Genomic DNA, 20,944 nt, shown 5'->3' with positions numbered 1-20,944 from the left:
TGGTTCAACAGTTCTTGCTATCTCTGTACCTTTCTGCCGATGGACAATGTAGATGGGCCTGTCATCTATGGAATGTTCTGTGAAAGATATTTTTTGAAAAGATAATCAATATTAATGTCTGGAAGGCTGTTAGAATAAGCCCCTGCCTGGAGAATGCAATTCAGTTTCTCAATAGAATACAAAGAGAAAGAAATGCATCCTGCAGCAATCTGTTGTGTTTTCTTTTTTTTTATAGTAGCTGTGGGAGGTCATGGGATTTAAAATATTTACACTGTCATACTTAGGAAATCCAATGATCCTAGACATACTTAGTTGCATTCAAAAGACTCAATATTTAGACATATGCTCCATAAGTAATGTTGCCATAGTGAAGAATGATTGTACAGTCACTAGTAGAAAAACTAATGCAGAAATCAATTTAGTATTGATATTGGGAAAATATAGGATGTTGATATTGAATTTAGGTTAGGATTTTGCTGTTCGTTGTTTATCCTAAAAGAAGTAACTTCTTTCTTTACAGATTTGGAAAAGGACTTATTTTTAACAAAAACTTTATTCAAGTTTTGGCAACTTTCTTTAATCAGATTTGCCATTCTTTATGTAAACTGCAACTGATATATAACCTGGATGGGTTCTTCCATGTAAGGATAATGAATGTTTAACTAGGTACTGTAACAAGATAAATGCAGTAAAAAGATAAATGATGAAGCATCTTAATGTAGCTATAAGCTTTGGTCTAATGTATCTTTGACTAAACAAGGTTATGACATAAAATTTAACACACATGTACCCCAATTCAATGAAACGGCTTTTCAGTAACATTTTAAATAATAACCACTCATGCAGGCTTTCACATTAAAGTAATTATGGAAGGGGAATGATAAGAACAGAAAGAAAGTTTACTCTTCCTCTTCATAGTGAAAGCAAATGTGTTTTTCTCCAGAATCTGCCAAGCCTGTGTTTTAATGATTTAACAGATGGAGTTGGCACATGTGAACCTGGAAGATGCATCTGTCTGATTTTTCCAGTCTGAGGATTTTTTAACTGCATTAATAGCACAGACGATGGTAAAATATCACCTCCCCAGGCTGCTTTGCTCTCCTAACACATAATGTCTTTTAAGAAAAAAAGTGATAGGAGACTGGGGTGAAGAAAAGGCCAGAGAAATGAGGATTTGAAAAGTTTAATATTTTCAGTCTTCACTGCATTAGGCTTTTAAGCCTCTCACTTTGATGAATTTTGTGCCTATGGTGTGGAAACGGAAATTCTACCCAGGCAGTTTTATCTGTGATCTCAGGGTTCTGTTAATTACTTGCTCTAAATAAATAAACAACATTTAAATAAGGAGACTGATAACCACTAGCATTTTTTCCTTTATGATTTAAATGACTGTGATTTAGTATTGTACTTTGATATTTTTTTTCTGTTAATTTTTGCAAAGGTTTTGCTCATGTGTAACTTCAGGTTTAGGAATCTCATTTAATCACTTGCACTGTTCATTCAAGCAGACATGCGAATGCTTAATTGTTTTAACTGTTTGAATGAGGGCCCTAATTTGAATTTATTGATTTTGGGGTGTAACCCTTAGCATTCACCCAGACTTTCTGCTGAAATCAATGATATGGCTACCTGTGTAAAGATCACGAAGGCCATGGGTTTAATGCCTCAGTAGTGTGTAGGAGTTGTCTGAAATTACAGGCCCTTTATAATGCTTCTGCAGGCATCTTCTAAGGGGAGCATTGTCCAAGGACTGGATCAGGCATCTCATTCGGATAGCACTTCTGTAAACTGTCCAGCTGGGTACAGTAAAGTTACAGCAAGCTCTTGTGAGGATGTGCCTAAACAATGGCACCAAAGATGGTGAAGAACCTGAAGGGCAAGACTTAAAAGGAGTAGCTGAGATCCTTGGTTTGTTCAGCCAGAGCAGAGGAGGCTGAGGGGAGGGCTCGTGGCAGCCTGCAGCTTCCTCACAAGGTGGAGTAGAGGAGGAGATGGCACTGGTCTGTGCTCTCTGGTGACCAGTGACAGGACCAAGGGGAATGGCATGGAGCTGCAACAGGGGAAATTCATATTGGATATTAGTAAAAGGTTCTTCACCCAGAGGGTGGTCAGGCTCTGGAACAGGCTCTCCAGGGAAGTGGTCACAGCACCAAGCCAGCTGGGGTTCAAGAAGCATTTGGACAGTGGTCTTAGACTTGTGTTAATTTTTAGGTGGTCTTGTGTAGGACCATGAGTTGGACTTGATTCTTGCATGTGCCTTCCAACTCAAGATATCCTGTGATTCTATAGGATATGGAAGGGCTTCTAATTCCGTTTTCAAACAAAAATGTTGTGATAAAATGTAAATGAAATTAATCTGTAGTGTTCTGTGAACTTTCCTGTACTTGCTTTAACAGCATGTATGTTTTTAGTTCATTTCAACTTTATCTTGCAACTTCTGGGAGAGAGGAAAATGGAAAGAGGAACAGCTCTCATTGTTGATGAAATTAGCACAAATATGGCTTTTTGTGTTGATCGAAGCCTGTACATGGGAATTTTGGAATAAAAGAATCCAGGATAAAGCAAAGCTTAATAAGCTAATGTAATGAATTACATGTTAATGTAATCCTTCACTGGGTTTCTGCTCATTTTCAAACATTTTTCTATCACTGGAAAAGAAAACCTATCAAGCTGGATGTTTTCACCTGTTCCAGAAGTTCCAGGTGTTTAATGCTCTGAGCACTGACAGTGACAAAGTACCTCAAAACATCAATCATTGTTTTTAGACAATGCACACAATGGATTAAAAGGCTTTTGCTTTCAATTTTATTTAGATTAACTGAAAGATGAAATAATATGTAGTCACGTTATCCTACCATATGTTATACATGTACGTATGCAAACTGCAGCAGGTCAAACACCAAGGCTGCCTTCTCTTGTCTTGTCTGGTCCCAGTTAGAAGTAGTTAGCTTGCTGCTTTCTAAGGCTGAAGCCTCAAGCTTTGACATTACAGTCCTTGGGGAGACAATGCTTGCTAAAATGACAGCAACTTTCCCTAAAAGCTTTAGATGAACTTAAGAAATGACAGGTTCAGATTTCTAGGTCATTAAAGCTAGTGGAAAATTTGGCCCTACTTCAACCACTCATCCTATTACTGTTCTGGTGAACAGTAATAAGATTTCAGAATTCTCAGGTAACTAGGTGTCAATATGAAAGTTAGTAAGGAAAAGTACATTTAATTTTCCTGTCCAAAGTCATAGTCAAGGTTTAGAAAAGTTGAGGTTTAGAAAGTGAAGAACTGTCAAAACCAAATATCTGATTTAGCCTCACTGTAAATTTTTCACAGTAGGAATTTTGGTTGTTGATTTATGGATGTGACATACTTTTTTTTTTTGGCCTATCCTGAGAATAAGCAATAATCTTCTGTTCATTAAACAGCGCATTGCAGTTTTATCTTTTATTCTACATCTATGTAGAAGGTTTTCTTTTGATGAAAATAGAATTATTCAGCAGTGTTCCAATTTAAAGCCCAAAAAAGTCAATGAAATGACTGACTTCTGTACAAACTGAGTGAAGTTCTATTATAGTTAGGAAACAAAAAATCATTTAAAAAATCTGATAACAGAGGACATTACAGTTTGTCTTTCTTGGGGTTCGCACTATAAGAAGCATATAACAGCAGAGACATTGTAGTCCTCATTCAAAAGAGAAGCTATTTGATCATGGGCAAGATTTGAACTCATGAACTCAGAATTTTCTGATACTTAAATTGTATTTAACATGTTTAATATGAAGTGAAGGAAACTCTACATTGCCTTCATTATTTGTGGGCCATGCACTAAGAGGGTGGGGAGGGGTGTTGTGGCTATACCTGCTTTTGGAGACTGGGCACCTGTGTGGTCCAGGTACATGACTTCTTTATTTTTCTTTTTACTTTTTTAATGGTGCATTTTATGAGTCCTGTATTGAGGTCTCATGGGTACTCCAAAGACTGCAGAGAGCAGTAGAAGTGCTGGTTAAGAGTATCATAGTTGATCCATTTTAATGAGGGGGATTATGTTGATTCAGGAAATAAATATTATTTCACAATGAGTGGGACTAGATATCTTTCCTGTCTGACTGAGAGATCCTGAAGGCTGTTATAACTGCAGTTTAGCCTGCCTGCTTGTAGTTAAATCTTTTTGAATGTCATGGCTGGATTTTGATCAGGTCCAACAATGTGTCACAAAAGCAAAGTGCATTTTGGTAGCTTTTTATTCAGGATTTTTGATAGATTTTTGAGTGAATAGGGGCTTTAAAATATACCACATGAAGCATGTCAGGCTGGGCTTTTTTATTTTTATTTTTATTTTTATTTTTTAATTCTAAATCATGTAATTGTTACAATGGATAAGTTTAGTCACATATACATGTCAAAATTACTCCATTCAGACAATTTTTGGGACTAAATTATAAACATCTGTCAAAAGATGTAATTGCCTGATATTTATTCCTGCTTGCTGCCAGAAAGCTTTGTCTCTAACTTTTATGAGATACCATCTTAATTATTCCTGATGTCCTCCCTGTAAGTGCAGGGATAATGCCTTTTCACACTAATGGACACACTGTGCAGCTGAGCACAAGCCACCTTTCCTATAGACCATATTCAAAGGCTGTTTTGCCTACTGGTCTCAAGACAACCAAAAGAAATCAGCTGGAATTTGCCTGCTCTTTTGCATTGTAGTGACTTAACACAGTAAAGGTTGGTTTTACACCAGCAGACATACTTCAAAGGAGTATAGTTTATTCATCTCAGTGGAGGGAGGTACACTACTAGAGCATCCGCCACTCCTCACGGTCAAATTTGGTGGCAAGTTACATCAATTTCCATGGGTTTGTCCTTGGTTTTCTAAAGTAACTGTATTGATATTCTTAGGGAGGACTTTCTGGGGAGACTGTTGAAACCTGGATTGTAAGATGAAACGAGGACACGCCTTTCAGTGATTTTTTTTTCAGCCTTCATGATGGCCTCTAGTATTTTTACACTGTTCAGGTGCTTTGGCTTCATATACCATAGAAAGATTACTGCGTGTTTCTATAGGTTGTGGGATCCTGCCCCCTTATCCACAGTACATCATGGTATCAGTGCAAGACTTAAGCTGTACACTTTTGCCTAGTTCAAGGCAGAACAAAAAATTGTTCTCTATTGCTTTTGTTTGTTTAAGTCATTGAACTTGCCTTTCGTACTGTGATTTTGTATTAAGCCTGTCAGCTGGTGGTAACATTCTAACTCACCATCACACAAAAACACTTCCCTATCTCAGGAACTCTGTCCTAAAGCAGAGAGAATGGAGTATCACAATCACGTGGTCATCATAATTTTGACTTTTGTTATGTATTTCCATGAAATTTGAAGACTAATTTAATCTAGTCACCAATAAGTAACTCAGAACAGAATTAGTGTTTGGAACTGGTAGATCTTCACAATTAAGATGTGAAGTGTTTCAGATGGACCCTTTTAGGCTAATGTTAATTTATTTTAATAGGGCTTTCCTGCATAGTCTTGCCAGCAGTATGCTTCATCAACTCTGCTGTATGTTCCCCATTTAAAATTCAAAAGGTCAGGAACCAGCTACTGCATGTTGAGTGAAGTAGCACACTGGACTGCCTTGGCATCCAGCTTCATCTGATTTTCATGAGATAGAATGTTGCTTTATCACTGGTAACAAACTCCAGCTCTACATGTGTTACTGCCTTTCTGTTTCCAACTTTGTTTTTTGTTCATGTGCTATTTGTGCCATTGGATAAATGGGTACTGGGGCTGCAGTCCTGAATAGGTAATGTATTGTATATTACAGGATTTTACAGAATTAATACAGATTACAGATTAATTATTCTATAATAACAATTGCTGAATTTTGATGGTGGCTTCTGAGTTTGGTACAGAATCTTGAACCTTGAATTTGAAGAAGGATATCAAGTGTATTTTCTGTTGAAAAACTAAAGGAAAAATTAAAATGACAATGAAAAGGATTGCAAAATTATTGAAGATGTTCTAGAGCTTTTGTTGCTGGAGGAAAAGGTCTAGTCATACAGTTGTATGTCAGAAATGAATGTACTGTCATGAGGTTCACTTATTGGTGTAATCAAAATTAGATATACAGATAAACACAATCGGATTTACTAGTTGTTCTAATGAGAGATATTATGTCATTGCTTTGTCTATGTACTTAGATGATTATGAGTAAAAGAATAATATAAAAAAATGTAGAGTTACATGTATTTCTACTTCCAAAAAGCTGTTTCGAGTAGATGCAGATACTCCACCTGTACTGACTGGTAAAATGTGAACTCTGATCACTTGAGGGAGAAAGCGCTTTATTGTTCTGAAGCTCTATCGTCTGCTTCTTTCCATCTTCGCAGCGTCATCTAGTCTTGATGTCCGAATTGGGACACATTTTTCAGTTGATGTACCTCTTAGGACTGATTCTGCATTTCCTGCTCTGTTGTATAATTTATGTACCCAATTTAGCACATCTAAAAATTAGATATGTAGATGAAGTGAGCTTTCAGTTCATTCCACTTGCTCTGGACAATCAAACATCATAGGATTTGCCACCCTTTTGGTAGTACCTGTTTCTTTTGACAATGAGAGCTTAGACAATCAGCTTCAAATAGATTAGGAACTTCTGGTTGAGGTTGTGTGTGATTAGCCTTACTTTTTCTATCATGTAAAATTATAAGTAGGAGAGTTTATTAATGCTTTTGCATGGTTTTAAAAAAGATTTGAGACAGTGCAGATTCAAACATATGTATTTCAATAGTCTTATTCTTATTTATGCAGAATGAGGCTCTTCATTTTTTAGTGAATTAGGGAAGAGTACTGAGAAACTTGTATTCAGAAACATTAGAATCCCGGAAAGAAGAAGATGCCAATTTTCTGCAAACATGGGACATTGAAAATATCATTGCATTAACCATAGCAAATATCACTAGAACTATTTGTTTTGTTAATGCCCTTTTGTATTTTAACAAATGGCTGTAATAATTTTCTTCACAGTTTTAAGGTTTGATTAATTGGTTCATTGTGTTCTTTCTTCAGAAGAAAACGTGTTTCTGATATCTCTTGGCATGAGCGACATATGGGTTCAAGCTGAAATGATGGAGCATCCATTCACTTAGCAAAACAAAAATATGCCTTGGCACTCTGCTCTTCTCTGCTACTATTCCAGCCAAATTTCAATTGAAAGAGCGGTGGGTTATTTTGTCATTGACTATGGCAACAGTATTTCATCTGGATGAGATTCTTCATGAAGTGTGGCACACAGAGTACCAGCAACAATTAGAAAGATGATATTCCTCTTGCAGTGCTCTCTACTGCCAAAGTTTTTAATGTTGCAGGTCAAGACACCAATAAGTAGAAAAGGTTGGTGGAAATATCTGAAAACGTTCAAAAACAAACAAAAAACCCTACCACCTACCTATATTGAATGAGTTCTTTATGTCCTTTCTATGTTTTTCTTCTTTCAAGTTTTCTGGTTGTTATTTTTCTTTTTAAAAAATCAAAAATCTGTGTTTTTTTTTTTTTGTTTTGTTTTGTTTTTTGTTTTTAAATCATCTTTCCAAAATTTCTGCTGTACATGTTTATCTGGTTGAGCTTGTGTAGCATCCATTCTATTCTAGTTCTTAAATGTAGAGATAACAATTTGTCTGCCTCATGAAACCAATAAGTAACTAGGGAAAAGAAAAAAAAAATCAAAGATATTATTTCCTTAAAGACTTTTGCCCAAGTGGTCCTCATAAAAATAGGTAAAGTCTCTGAAAGACTAATACATGTTCCATTTTTTGTCGTATCTGATAAGGCACTAAGTGTTTGCTAAAAGTTCCCCTCTTCAGAGTGCAAATCTCATTGGAAAAATGCTTTTCCATCTTATGTACACCAAGACAAAAACTCCGTAAGAATCAGAAGTCATGAGAACAGAGCTGAGCCTGGGTCAGGGCATGGTTCGTCTTTACAAGTGTGAAGGCTTACAGTAGACACCTGCAGCTCAGTTGTCATTTTGGGCTCCTTATTTTAGTCTTTGGAGAAAGACAGGCACTTCTAGGGTCTGGCTTCCTTAATTTAGATGAAGTCAGAAATTCAAGATAGGTGAGGTGAGTCATGTCCCAGAAGTGCCTGTCTTTGCTGACAGTAAAGCAAGTGAAGAAAATATTAGACCAGTTGTAGCTTTCTATTGTATAACTGAGATGAATTCCAACCTTTGGAGAAAAGAGATTTTCCACTATTGAGGGATGTTTTCATTTAAAAATATTAACTGCATCATGCAAATGAAGTATAGATTGTGCATGTTTTATATCCAAGCTAAGAAAGATGGAGTTAAAAATTGCATTGAATGCAGGCAGCTGCCTAATAACTCCAACTAACATGTCACGTTTGGAACGTAGAAACATGACAGGTGAACACATGCAAGCCGTTGTACTCAGTGCCATTAACTCCTAGAGGATAAATGAAATTTAATATTGAATGTACCAATAAGAAAAAAATCCTGCAGATATTTTTATATCTACCATCTCGATTATTGTTAGTGCTGACTCCCAAAGCTGCTCTGCATATTTTTTCCCCTACCTGTCTCCTGTAAAAAGAGAGGCTTCACTGGAAATTTTAAGAAACATCTGAGAGATCGTGATTCTGTGTCAGTGTATTTGTTGTATCAGTTGGTGGTGCTTGTTGTTGAGAAACTGTTTGTACTCAAGCTTGGAGTTGGACTTTTTTTTTAGTAATCTGTTTATTTATTTTTTTTTTTCCCAAGGAATAGAACAGTTTGTGTAGAAAAAGAAAAGGTTAGTCAGTATGATTTTATAATCCTCCAGTTATTTAACAAACCAATTAGAATGATGACTTGGCAAAACCAACTTTAAAGTGAATTAAGACTATGCCCCAGATATAGCCCATGCTTATACAATTATTTTTTTAAAGAGCTTACATCAGCTTTAAACTAATCTATGATTCGAGAATTAAAACGTAAGAAGTAATAAAAATTTTTGAAACAGAAAAGATCAGGAAAGAACAATAGTCCTAGATGAATTTTTTTCCTTTCTTCAGCTTCAAATTTATGATAGAATTAGGCTTAATTTAGTTTAGCAGACAGCATTTCCTCATTGTAATTTAGAAAGAAAAGAACATGCTGAAAAAGAAGCAAGCATTCTCTATTTGCCATCTAAGTTTATCTGGAAATAATGACTATATACTTTGAAAGGTTTATGTTCTGTTCTATGTTGTGTCTACAGTGGGAATTTAGAGCATGCTAGGTGAAAAAATTATGCTGACCAGGCCCTTAACTTCTCAGTCTTGTCCTTTTTATTTTCCAGTGACCGAACATGTCTACAAGGAAGCTTATTTTATGCCAAAAGTAAAGTTGCCTCACACTTGATGCAGCTTGGGTTAATGTGTTTTGTAGAAAAGCAAACACTTTTACAATTTTAACATTTCAAATTAGCTTTGAAAATGTGCTTGCAAACTAGGAAAGTAAAATTGTAAAGCCGAGCAGTTGGTTACAAAAATTCTTCCAAATGTTCCTTTGCTGTTTGTCACTAGTCCCCACTAAATTGTGAAAAATTAGAAGGTGCTGATTATTAAAGGCACAAGACATTTTATTTCAAGGTTTCTTTTGCTTGGGATTTCTTACTATCACATCTGTGTTTTGAGTGGAAGAGTTATTTTGCGTCTAGATCATAGGTCTAGATCCCATGCGTCTAGTTCAGGGAATTTGAGATCTCTCTGAGCCTAGATTGGGAATTGTTGTGTACTCTGAATAAATTAAGGTTTTGTTTTTCTTCTAGAGAGAGAGATGGTATAACAACACCTCCTTACTTCCATACTATTTCTCTGGTATCCTCTTGGGTACTGACAACAGAAACTGCATCTCATTCTGTGTTATATAAAATCTAGGAGACAAGGAACGTGGTTTCACTGGGGACATATAGGTGTTACTGTATATACTAATAGCAATTAACAACAAACCAGGCTCTTTATTTCCAAAGCCTCACTCTCCCTACAACTGTAATATTTAATAGCTTAGTGTTCTAACAGCTAGATTATAGTGAGGTACTCCAAATGTGAGAACTCTGAACATTAATCTGGAAGGTTCAGACTGACAGCTGGTGATTTATGAGATGCTCAGTACCAGCGAGGCCTCACTGTAAAGAACAAAAGGGAGATTGTAAGATCTTGTCTGATCCATAGATACAAAGGAAACTGCTGGGAATGGTGTATTTTGAGCTTGAGTTTTGTCTTATCTTTATCTTTAAAGAAAATTAACAAAGAAAAGACCAGTAAAATCATACTTTCTAATGTTTCAGGTACTCTGCTGTTCATATTTAGAAGGATTTTACAAGTATACTAGTCACTAAAAGGTTTGTGCAGATTAAAAACCAAACCAAAAAAAAAAAAAATACTATTTGAATGCAGATGCTAGGGGAGAAATACACCCCTAATGCTGCTCAATGAAATTTATTTTTCATTAAAATTTTGAGGCAGAATCCTAACTTGTTACCTTCCACTCTCTGACCAGCATCTTGTTTGTTAATATGGCTGTGTACAAAATGAAATTGTAACTGCACCAATATTAAGGCTCAGTGCATTGTCAACTCAAATGAATAGTCTTTTTATTCCTTTCTACTCTGTGCCTTTGCTTAAATAGAATTTAAAGACAAGTATTGCTATTATTAGTATTGCATGTCTTGTAATGCAGCTAAGTACAGACCACTATTAGACTGTGCTGCTTGCTTTAGAAACAGGAGACAAGTTTTAGTTGCTTACAAAATCAAACAGAGCTTCCTTACTTCCTCCTGACAGCCAAATGAATTTTGGTCCTCCGTATGGGGTGTTTTATGATAAAAAGAAGACAGAACAGATAAAGCATTATATTGTCTCTGTAAAGTAGCTGGTGACTGAATGCAAAGAGATTAACCTCTGTGATCAGAATAGCCTGTTGTGTGTTCAGGTGTCATGAATGCTGAATGGACAAGTAAAGGTTCTGACTCCTCAGCTGCTGTTTATCAGGAGAGTGCTATTGCTGTTGTAGGAAGGATTGTGATTTGCACTGAATAATGTTTTGGTGTTTTCTCTGAGCATTTCTGCTGATCATTACTGCTACTGGCTGCATAGGCTAGATTAAACCATTAGCAGAAAGGATGAAATATTTAAAAGGGAGGGAAATCAAATTTCAATCAAATTGTTCTTGGTTGCAATTTCTGTGGGCTTCAGTGATTGTTATCCTTACTAAGAACAAAGCCAAGTACTTTCACTGAGAGAGGAATGAAGCTTAACTACACCGTCCACTTTTGATCTCATTTTTCTCCTTCCATTTCTTTTTTTCACAGGTAAAATGAAATGACAAAATGAAATTAAAAGAAAAATATAGCTGTCATTAAATGTCTCTCCTTTCAAACCTTAAGAACCTGCATGTTTCATACTGGTCACAAATAGCTCAGCCAGTGCTCTGCTTTATTTAAAATTATGGAAGAAAAATCACATGCTAGAGGTTGAACAGGTTGGTGTTGCTGGTGTAGAGTGCGAGATAGTGAGAAGGTACCCAAATGAACCAAGTCTGCCAGGTTTTGCAACTGCAGTTGCTTTTACCCCATTTTAAAATTTCAAAGGATACATTACTTGTTGTCTTTAGAGAGCCTGTGGTTTTAAATAAAGTATTTTAGTTAGTGTTAGGAAATTATCACCTTTTTTTTTCTGTTACTATATATTATTTTAATTACGTTAAGTCTAATGTCCTAAGTAAACTCATGGACAAAAATGAAAATAAACTTCTTTTCAGAGAAACTCCTGTACTTTGAGGAGAATACACAGTGGGGCAGAGATCACAATCATTTCTCTCTCTTCTTTCTTTCTCTCTCTCTCTTTTTAAAAAAAAAAAAACTATTGACACAACTGATTCACCTTTCAGAGTTGGTATTTACTACCCTTTCATAATGATTACATTCCATGGGATGATTTCCAAGTACAGTAGCTCTTATAATAATATCTATAACATTCCTTGAGACAAGAAATAATAACGACCCTTCAGCTTAGGATTCTTCATGTAATATGGCCAGCCTGTACTGAAACAAAATAACCCCCCCAAAAAAAAACAACAAAAAAAACACAACAAAACAAAAATAAAATTATTATAACCTCTTTTAAACATACAGTTAGAAATATCAAATCAGGTGTTGCTTTTTTGATGGCCAGTTAACTACCCCAGGCTTCGCACATGAAGCAATTGCATTTGAGTAACCTAGATATCTAAAGCTGAATACATTGTGTAAACTGATACTGATTCATCCACGATAGGCATTTTAAGCTCAAACAGAACATAAGGATCGTCAGGTCTGGCCTTGAATCTTCATGATCATTCATTTCAGTATAGGGTTTGCATTTCTTAAGTAATGACCCCACAGCAGCTAGCTCCAGCTCAGAGATGTTTGTTGTCTGATTTGGTGGAGTGGTCCAGTAATGAGGACATTGCTTGCTAATCCTGAGAATGCCAGTTTGCTGTCGTAGGAAATGTGGTTTTATTTTTAATAGTGTGCTAGCTGTAGCAGAAAACTATTGTTTGTGATGGTTTTGAGAATGCAAAATATAAATATTTGTAAAAGTATATTAAATCGCAGGCACTGTGACCAGAAAAATCCCTGTGTCAGCTTACATAAACTGCTAGTGAAAGAATATGAGAATACTGACTCAATCTATGAAGTCTTTCATCAATAATTTGAACAAGATTTGTCTTTCACTATAGTCAACAAACAAAAGAAAATAATCATCTAATAGAAGCTTTTAGAAATAAAGTACGAGTGACGTAAGAGAAATGAACAACTCGTTCATCATGACAATGTTGGCTGCCATCTCTGTAGCGCTAAACACTCTGCGAGAAGACAAATACTCTCCGCAGCACAAAGTGTGACTGAGTGCCTTTAAGGCATAGAAAGTGCTAAATGACCTTTCAGCACTTTAATCACTTGACTGGGTTGAAAAATTTTAATGAAGGTCAGACGACTGGAAAAATATCATAGATGATAGTGTAAGTGGCAGATTCTTGACTGCTATGTGCTCTGTCTGATAGTTGTTGGTTTTTTTTTTTGTTCTTTGTAAGGAGTGTCTTTTTTTCTTTAACTTTTTTTTTTTTTTTTTCAAATAGCAGATAGTACATTAGCACAGTGATAGTAACAGTATCCTAATGAACTACCTGGTGCTAGGTGGTAAAGATTGGTGATTCTTTAAAGCAGTGTTAGGCGTAAAAAAAAAAAAAAAAAAAAAAAAGAATTTAAAGGCCTTCTTGGTGTTAATTGTTTTTATTATTTTAATTGTTAATTAAATTGTTAAACAATTGTTAATTGTTTTTATTATTATCTGTTTGAATGTCTTTAATCCTGTTCCCACTGTATAAAATAAATCATTGGTATAACTACAAGTGATTCTGAAGGCTAATCGTGGCCTTTATAATCTGGGCCAGAGAAAATAGTCAGTTTGGCTGTATGCTGCTTTCTGAAAATGTAGTGACTTTGTTGGATTCCCATCGTGAAGTAATGTCAGGAAGTGTAATCCAGCTACATCTAGACCTTCCCCATAGGTTGCTTATCCCTACACAACGTGTTTTAATTAATGACAATTGGGAGTCTCCTGGGCAATTTTTTGTGGGCATGAATCAGGTGATTCTGTGGTCTGTACTTAAAACCAAGAATGTAGAAAAACAAAACAAAAGGCAAATAGCTGAGATGAAAGACTGAGCTTTCCTAAGAGGTTGGGATGAAGCTCTATTAGGCAGGTGACCTTTTGAAGACAGGCTTGCAAGGAGAGTAAAGCTTAGAGGTTTAGGCTTGACTTCTAAGTGGAGTGGTTGAGTGTAACCCTAAAGGAAGTGAGCAAGCTTCCTGGATATTCTGGACTGAAGAAAGCATGAGTTACATTGAAATTATGTTAACAGTTTTATTTGAGAAGCTTAGCTGGACCTGAAGACCTTTGCCCTCTCACCCTTAACTGTAAAACTTGAATGCAAGTTTAGTCAACTGGGACATGATTGGTTTTAGATCATTTATTTTTTTTCCTTTAGTTGGTTTGTATTTTTAAATACAGAAAAACAGGGAATTGTCCACTACTGCCAAGAAGATGATAACCAAGAGTAAAAGATGAATCACAAATTAAATATTTGTGAGTAATGGATCCAAGGCAAGATGATGATAATCAGTTTTCAGAGATGATTGACCTGGTTTTGTGCAGCTCTACAACTAGAAATATTGGGGATCATAGTGCTGAGATTACACTAATTTTATCTGTTGGTACACCCTTCTGGCTCTGCCTTGCATGGGCATACTGGCATGGGTCAGTGTTGGTAACTTCTGAATTTTGCAGTTCTCTGGTATGGGTGTGCCTGTACTTTGCTTATGGGATCCATTATTTTTTGATATTGTGGGGTTCCAGTTTACATTTACATTATCTCATTTCACAAGACTACATTTACATATACTTTATGACTCCTTATGCTGTAACTGGAGAGTTGCATTATTTTTCCTTTTCTAATTGGTACAATGAAAGCAGTCTGTAGAAGCATTAATATTAAACATCAGAAGACAGTTTTCTAAGTAGAGCATGCCTGCATCTGATGAGCCATGCGAGAGAGTTGCAGAGAAATAGGTCTATGCTGGCATTAAAAAATAAAAACATCCCGCCTTATTTGAACAGAAAGACAAATGAAACATTTGCATCCTTGGTAATTTGGATGCTGGCAAAGCAGCCTTGTTTGTCAGTCCTTTGACTTCAGACACTGTCATATAATTTTCACTCAGAAGAGTACGTACCAAAGAAAAAGGAAGGCAAAGTATGTTTATTATTTCTTTACATGTTCAGCAGGAAGCCAGTGATTTGTTATTCAGACACATTGCATTGTTATGCTACGCGATGCAATACCACGAAGTGATAGGTCTTGAAAGATGAAAATGTGTCTCTGTGGGACAATCACTCTCAGGGTGTTCATCTCTCAGTTTGCATGCGTGCTCTTACTTTTTACAGATCAAATATGAACATAAACAGTAGGAGGCTTGTTCCTAAGATGAAATATGTAGTCGTAGTGTCCTTAATATTTGTGTTCCTCAGCATCGACTGAATATTGCTGTATGACATTGGGCTTCAGAGGAGCTTGTGTAAATGTTGCCATCAGTTTCTGTTTTGTAAATTCATTCTTTTTGCTTCACTTCTTTTCCACATCAAATATAACATTATAGAAACGAAATGGTGTTGGTTCCTGGATTCAAGCTTGGTTAGAAGCCATGTAGTGGACAGGTGTAAATGTTATGTTTTCTACTCTGCTAACAGGCTGGTATCAACATACTGTTAAGTCATTGTGATATTTTTGTATACTTGATTTTTTTTCTCAAATCTTAACTTCTTGAATTCATGTGACTGTATGGTAGTTTTAGTTTCCATTCCAATCTGTTTCTATCCATTATGCCTGCTGAGAAAAACTGAAACTCTGAGAACAAATAGAAAAACTTTTTTTAATAAAATAAAAATAAAAACTGTTGATTGTGCTAACCATCATGTCTTCTAAATATGTGCAAAATCCTAAAATCTCACTGTTTTGTGTATCAAGTTCTTCCGATTCAGAAAGAACTTGTTGAATGAAATTCAGCCTGGAGCAGACATTGTGCAGAATGTTTCTGTAGCAGCACAAGTACTTGAACAAACATGCAAATGAGCAGAGACCTTTAGTTAGCTGTCTCCACAAGGGTGAATTTTACCTAGACTGTGTGTTATCCCAGAAGGTAGAAACAGCTGCTGTTTTTGTGCCATAAAATAGAAAGTAACTTCAGGGACTCAAAGTCACTGAAGACCCAGAAATGGAAAAAGGACAGATGAGGGAATGGCAGATTGCTACAAATCACAGTCTCTGGTTAATGTCTTCTGGGCTGTTTAAACAATTTTACAATTTTTACTAAATACAAACTCCCTGTGCTTCATTGATGAGAACAGCATGTATTTTATTTTTATGCCCAGATCTCACTGAAAGCCAGTGCCACCTGGCATAGATGCTGTCTTGAAGCTTTTCATGTTCAATTCATTGAAGGCTTGATTTTGCAGCTGCTGCTGCTTTAAGTGCCCCTCTCTCAGGATTCTGTGTCTGCAAACTGATTCTATCAACCTTGCTCATGAACTGCAGAAAGCAATCTTTCAAAAGGAACGAGATGACATTTCATGTGAGACTAGCCCTCGGTAAGATCTTGGAAGAAGCAGAACCTACAGTTTGTTGGTTTGGTTTTCATTCTCTCTCCCCCCTCCTTCTTAATCTGTAGCTTCAAAAAGAGCATTTGGGGGAAAATGATTTTCCATACCCTCTGACTCCCCAGGGAGGAGTTGGTGTAGTTTTGAAAGCAGTTGCAGTTGCCTTTGCATTACAGGCTTGGTTTCATTGACAGAAATTATCACTTCCGGGGGGAGCAGCTGGGACTAGGGGGAAACGCATTACATGTGCTTCTTCTAATAGACCTATTTTGCTTTTTGGGATTGCTAGATGATTTTTCCAATGAGCCCTTTTACCATATGACTCCTTCCTAACCTCTGTGGCCAGGTTAATGTGTTCAACTTGGTGTCATCTTCCATTATGATACGTAACAGCTGTGTCACTGCAATAAGCTGATGGTGTTTTGATAACAGACATGCCCTTCCACATTTCACCCAAAGGATGAGCAAATAAAATGGCATGGTAATTTTATCTGATCCAACACAACAGTTAAGCACCAAGTGGAATGTCTACTGAATTACCAGTTTGTGCAATTGTGTTGCAGGTAGTTTGCAGAAAAGCACAAGGATTTTCTGTAGTTAATGTGAACAAGGATGGGTCTTAAATTCTGCCATCAGTCATGGCTGAGAAATAAAGGAGAAACTGGAGTGAAATGTGAAGGCTAAATTAAGAAGAGGAATGTCTATGGACTAATAATATCATTTTGACTCTCTGATGAAGAAAGACAGAAGCAAGCCTACATGCACACATTTGCTTGAAGACTAGCTTTTTTGATCTGTGCAGTGTTTCCAAGTGAATCTTCAGTTCTCCTAGGAAACCATTATTAGGCTAATTGAAATGCTGCTTGTATGTTTAAAAGCAACAAATGCTATGGTACATCCTTAAAGCCTTTCAAAAGATTGTATGAAATTCTTACTAGGAAGCCAGGTATACTATCTGTAAACTCTTAAACAGCATGAGATCTAAACTCTAAATGTTTCCAAAGCCAGCAGACTTTCCTTGTATTTTAAGCAGAGTATTTTAATGGTTTTACGATGTTGCCCAGCAAGATGAGGGTAGAAGTGGGACTCAGTCCCAGAGTGGTGACATTTTTGCAGGGAGATTTTAGCAATGGGAGTTCTATTCTCCTCTTTAGAAAGCAAATGGCTCACAGAATAGTTGCTTTCACTGCTAGTGTATTCTTGTCAATTGAGATACTGTTTTGTCTTCTGTTTGAATGAGAACATGGAACTAATAAGCTTTTAAATCTTTATGCAGCTCCCTCTCTCATTGAATGTTTTAATCATTCACACCAAGCAGCCAAATTCTCTGGTGCATATGTATGCTGTATTGAAAGATAATGGATGCATATGTTAGAACTAAATTTGGCCAACAGTCAGGGAACTTGACTGAAGGAGCTGATTCTTCTAGGCAATAATTGAAAAATATTGCTAACAATAGCCTGATATAAACTTGCCCTCATGGGTGTACGGGATCTTAACGGCTCAGCTCCAGTATGCATTAAGTGGAGAGCCTCTCACTGACTTAGTGGACACTGGATCAAGCTTGAATTGGTTTCTTTGTCTCTACATGCTTCACCCTCCGCCCCTTTTTGTTGTCAATTGCATTCAGATATCCAAGAACTCTTTCGCAACACTTATGTGTTCATTTCAGTTTTTACCCTCCCTCCCCCAAATTATAATTTCTCATCTGTATCACTTTAGAAAATAACAAGACATTTCAAACAGTTGTACACATTTTTGCTGCCCCTGTACACTGCTCTCTGTGTGACATACTGGAAATTAAAACATTCCCTTACATTTCCTTCGTGTCTCATATTTCCCATGGGAATGTGAGGTCTAGTTTGTTGACTCAGTTTTATATATATTCTGTATAGATGCCCACAAAGGCTTATGATGTATCTGCATCATATGTTACAGTAAGGTGTTTGCTCTCCTGCCTGAGAGAGCCAGAAGCCGTGCGAACACATGTGAAGTAACAGACATGTGTCTCACCAGTGCTTATTAGCTCCAGCTCAATGCCATGCTCGTAAGTGCTAGTCAGCTCACAGGCTGCAAAGAATTTGCTGGCATCTCCTTGCAAAATGCTCTGTAGCACCATTGCTAAATAGCTTTTCAGTATGCTGCCCTTTCTGTGCTTTTCTGAACAGAGGGAAGTGAATGGAAAAGAGGTTAGAGGGAAGGATACAAATTGTACCAAACGTGATGCACATTAAGTGCGCAAAATACTCTTGAGTTAGGTTAGGGATGCTGTTAGCCACTGCGAGTGGTATTTTGCACCAAAGTTAACATCTTAGTGGTGGTTGGATGAGAAGAGTAAATATTTATCGTATGTGGCTGTTGAGCATCGTTATCTGTGCATAAAAATTGGTAGTTGTTTGTGAAGAGAAGTTTAGAATTTTCTTAGCAAACCTGTGAAAGGGGTTAATAAACAGAATAAATAGTCTGCAGGGTGTCAGCTGGGTAGAGGTGATCTTGCTAGCAAATTTGTTTATCCGTTTGCATTTGAAGAATGGATGCTTGTTGCTTTTTAAACTGTTATTATTATTATTAAGAAAAGATAAAAGACTGTCCCACGCTGGCTCGCCATGAAGCTTCAGCTGTCTGCCAGAGACTTCATTTTCATGCAGAAAAGAGAGTTTGTTTTTACACGGATAATTCTGGCAAGTTTCTTCTAAAAAACCCAGCAAACAATCTTCTAGGCCCGTGCTCAGAGTTCACTGCTAGAACATCTTTTCACACAGTTGTTTTCTGACCTCAGCTGCTTGCATTGCACAGGAGGCTTGGAAGTATCAAACCTGTGATGCAGTGCCAGTGTGTCAGGCACAAAATGTTGTCACTTCATTTAAAATAGCTAGCCTATAGTTGCAGCTGTAGAGGGGTCTTGAGTCTATATGGAAAAGCAGTTATAATGTTCTTTTTTTTTTTTTTTTTTTTTTTTTTTTTTTTTTTTTTAATCCACAGAAATACCTTAAAAATAATACAATAAAAATGGTGAATCACAGAGAGGCTCCGATGGCCCAGCCATGTTTGGTTTTATTTCCTTATCTCTAAAAGGGATGTGACTGAGGAGCAGGTTGCCTCACCTCTATTATTATCCCACTACTGACGTAAGATGCTGGAGTCCCCAGGCCAGAGCATGTAGGGCCTGAAATAGGAAAGAGGTTTGTATGAAATACCTTTTTCTCCTGGAAATTCAGATAAATGAAATGACTTGATTTCATGCAAGATGCTTTTGGCAGAGCCAAGCCTACTTTTTAAATATAAGAAAATCTTCATTTATGTCCATAGGGACTATATTTCAGAAAATATGCCTGATTTACTATTTCAAACTTCTTGTAGTTTTGATGTGCTACGGTAAAATTTTGTGATTGTTTAGAAGTTACTTTCACATGTCTAGAAATTATATTTATGGCAATACGGGTAGTTCCCAAATGTTTTGAATACATAGAAAGTCAGTTCTGTGAGAGATAGCAGACTTTGGGCTGATGTGCCACCATATGCTAATGTAAATGAATTTGCAAGTAATAGTAGATGAGGACAATGTGGTATGATAGATGAGGATAGCTCCAAATAATTAGACACAATAATGGATTCCCATTAGTTTTTTTTTTGTTGTTTAATTTTCATGATTAATATAAAGCATTTTCATCTTCTGACCACAAACAAGTCAGCAATTGGAACTAAATGTGTGGTAAACTGGGATGCTGGGCATACTGACATTTTTAAAAGGCTAGGAAACTGAAAGCTCTTCACTAGTAAATCTAAAATATTTCCAGTATCCGGAAACAGCTTATTTCTATAAACATAAATCCAAATTCTTGGATGGTGTCAGTCAACACAGGTCCTTAAGAACATGAGAGCTTACTCAGCAGAGGACCCGGCACTGCAGTGTTAGACACGTAACATGACCCAAGTCCTTCTGGAAAATGAAGGCTGTAATTTTTGGAGGTCAGTGAGTCTGCACGACTGTGGCTCTGGACATAAGCATAGAAGACGGTTGTCATTAGTGAACTGCTGTCAGGACAAAAGTGGTCTGCTCAGCTGCTGTCACAAAGGGAGAGCTAAGGGGTTGTAGGGTACAGGCTACTGCCCCCCGAACTGTGCCAGAGGTAGTTGGAGTAGCAAAATGGAGTAGAAAACGTGAGCATACTTTGAAAATTATCTATTTACTCTCTTGGGAATTGGGAACTTCTGCTTAATGGCTTGACAATAAACATGTTCTAATGAACTTGGGTCTGTTTTCTCCTACAGATGGTGCTATTTTCACATGAAAAATCTTAAAAGTTTGAAATGTCAAATAACTTCAATGCAAATTCATTTTCAAACCAGAGAGGGGAAAAAAAAACCACACACACACAAAAACAACAAGATGTTGCAGGGACTATTAAACAGAATGTGAAGGAGCATTGCTCTGATAGTGGATAAAAATCAAAAGAAAGCTTCACAGTAAGCTCCTCAAAACCGTCCCTTTCCCTTTTGCCTGATCTGAGCTCTGAGGTGCTGTCATGTTCTGGAATAGATTCATATAGTGCTGGGATTTGCTCCTGTGAAACCAAGTTATATTAGTAGGGGTGCACACATATGGACAAGTGGAAAATATGGCTTCCAGAACTTCCACCTCTCTCTGCTTTTCAAGCTAGTTTATCCATCCTTTCTTCCTCTGCCTCTTAGTTTTTTATTGCATTTGAATATCCTGCA

The 20,944-nt window shown here is 36.7% G+C and overlaps 1 long non-coding RNA gene across 2 annotated transcripts in view; it reads left to right on the top strand.

Annotated features, from left to right (window-relative positions):
• The window catches only part of LOC106019012 (uncharacterized), a 41,850-nt gene that overhangs the window by 6,715 nt on the left and 14,191 nt on the right, over nt 1-20,944 (top strand). Inside the window, exon 4 of one of the 2 annotated variants that reach the window (XR_001193498.5) lies at nt 7,061-12,825. The exons of the other annotated variant lie outside the window; for it this stretch is intronic. This is a non-coding gene — a long non-coding RNA (uncharacterized lncRNA). Of the gene's footprint in view, nt 1-7,060; nt 12,826-20,944 lie in introns of those variants that run through there. 2 annotated transcript variants of the gene reach the window in all.

Source organism: Anas platyrhynchos, chromosome 21 (genome assembly GCF_047663525.1).
Source record: "Anas platyrhynchos isolate ZD024472 breed Pekin duck chromosome 21, IASCAAS_PekinDuck_T2T, whole genome shotgun sequence".
Taxonomy (NCBI): domain Eukaryota; kingdom Metazoa; phylum Chordata; class Aves; order Anseriformes; family Anatidae; genus Anas; species Anas platyrhynchos.
Note: the sequence above shows the minus strand (reverse complement) of the source record. Positions and strands in the feature narration are given on the sequence as shown.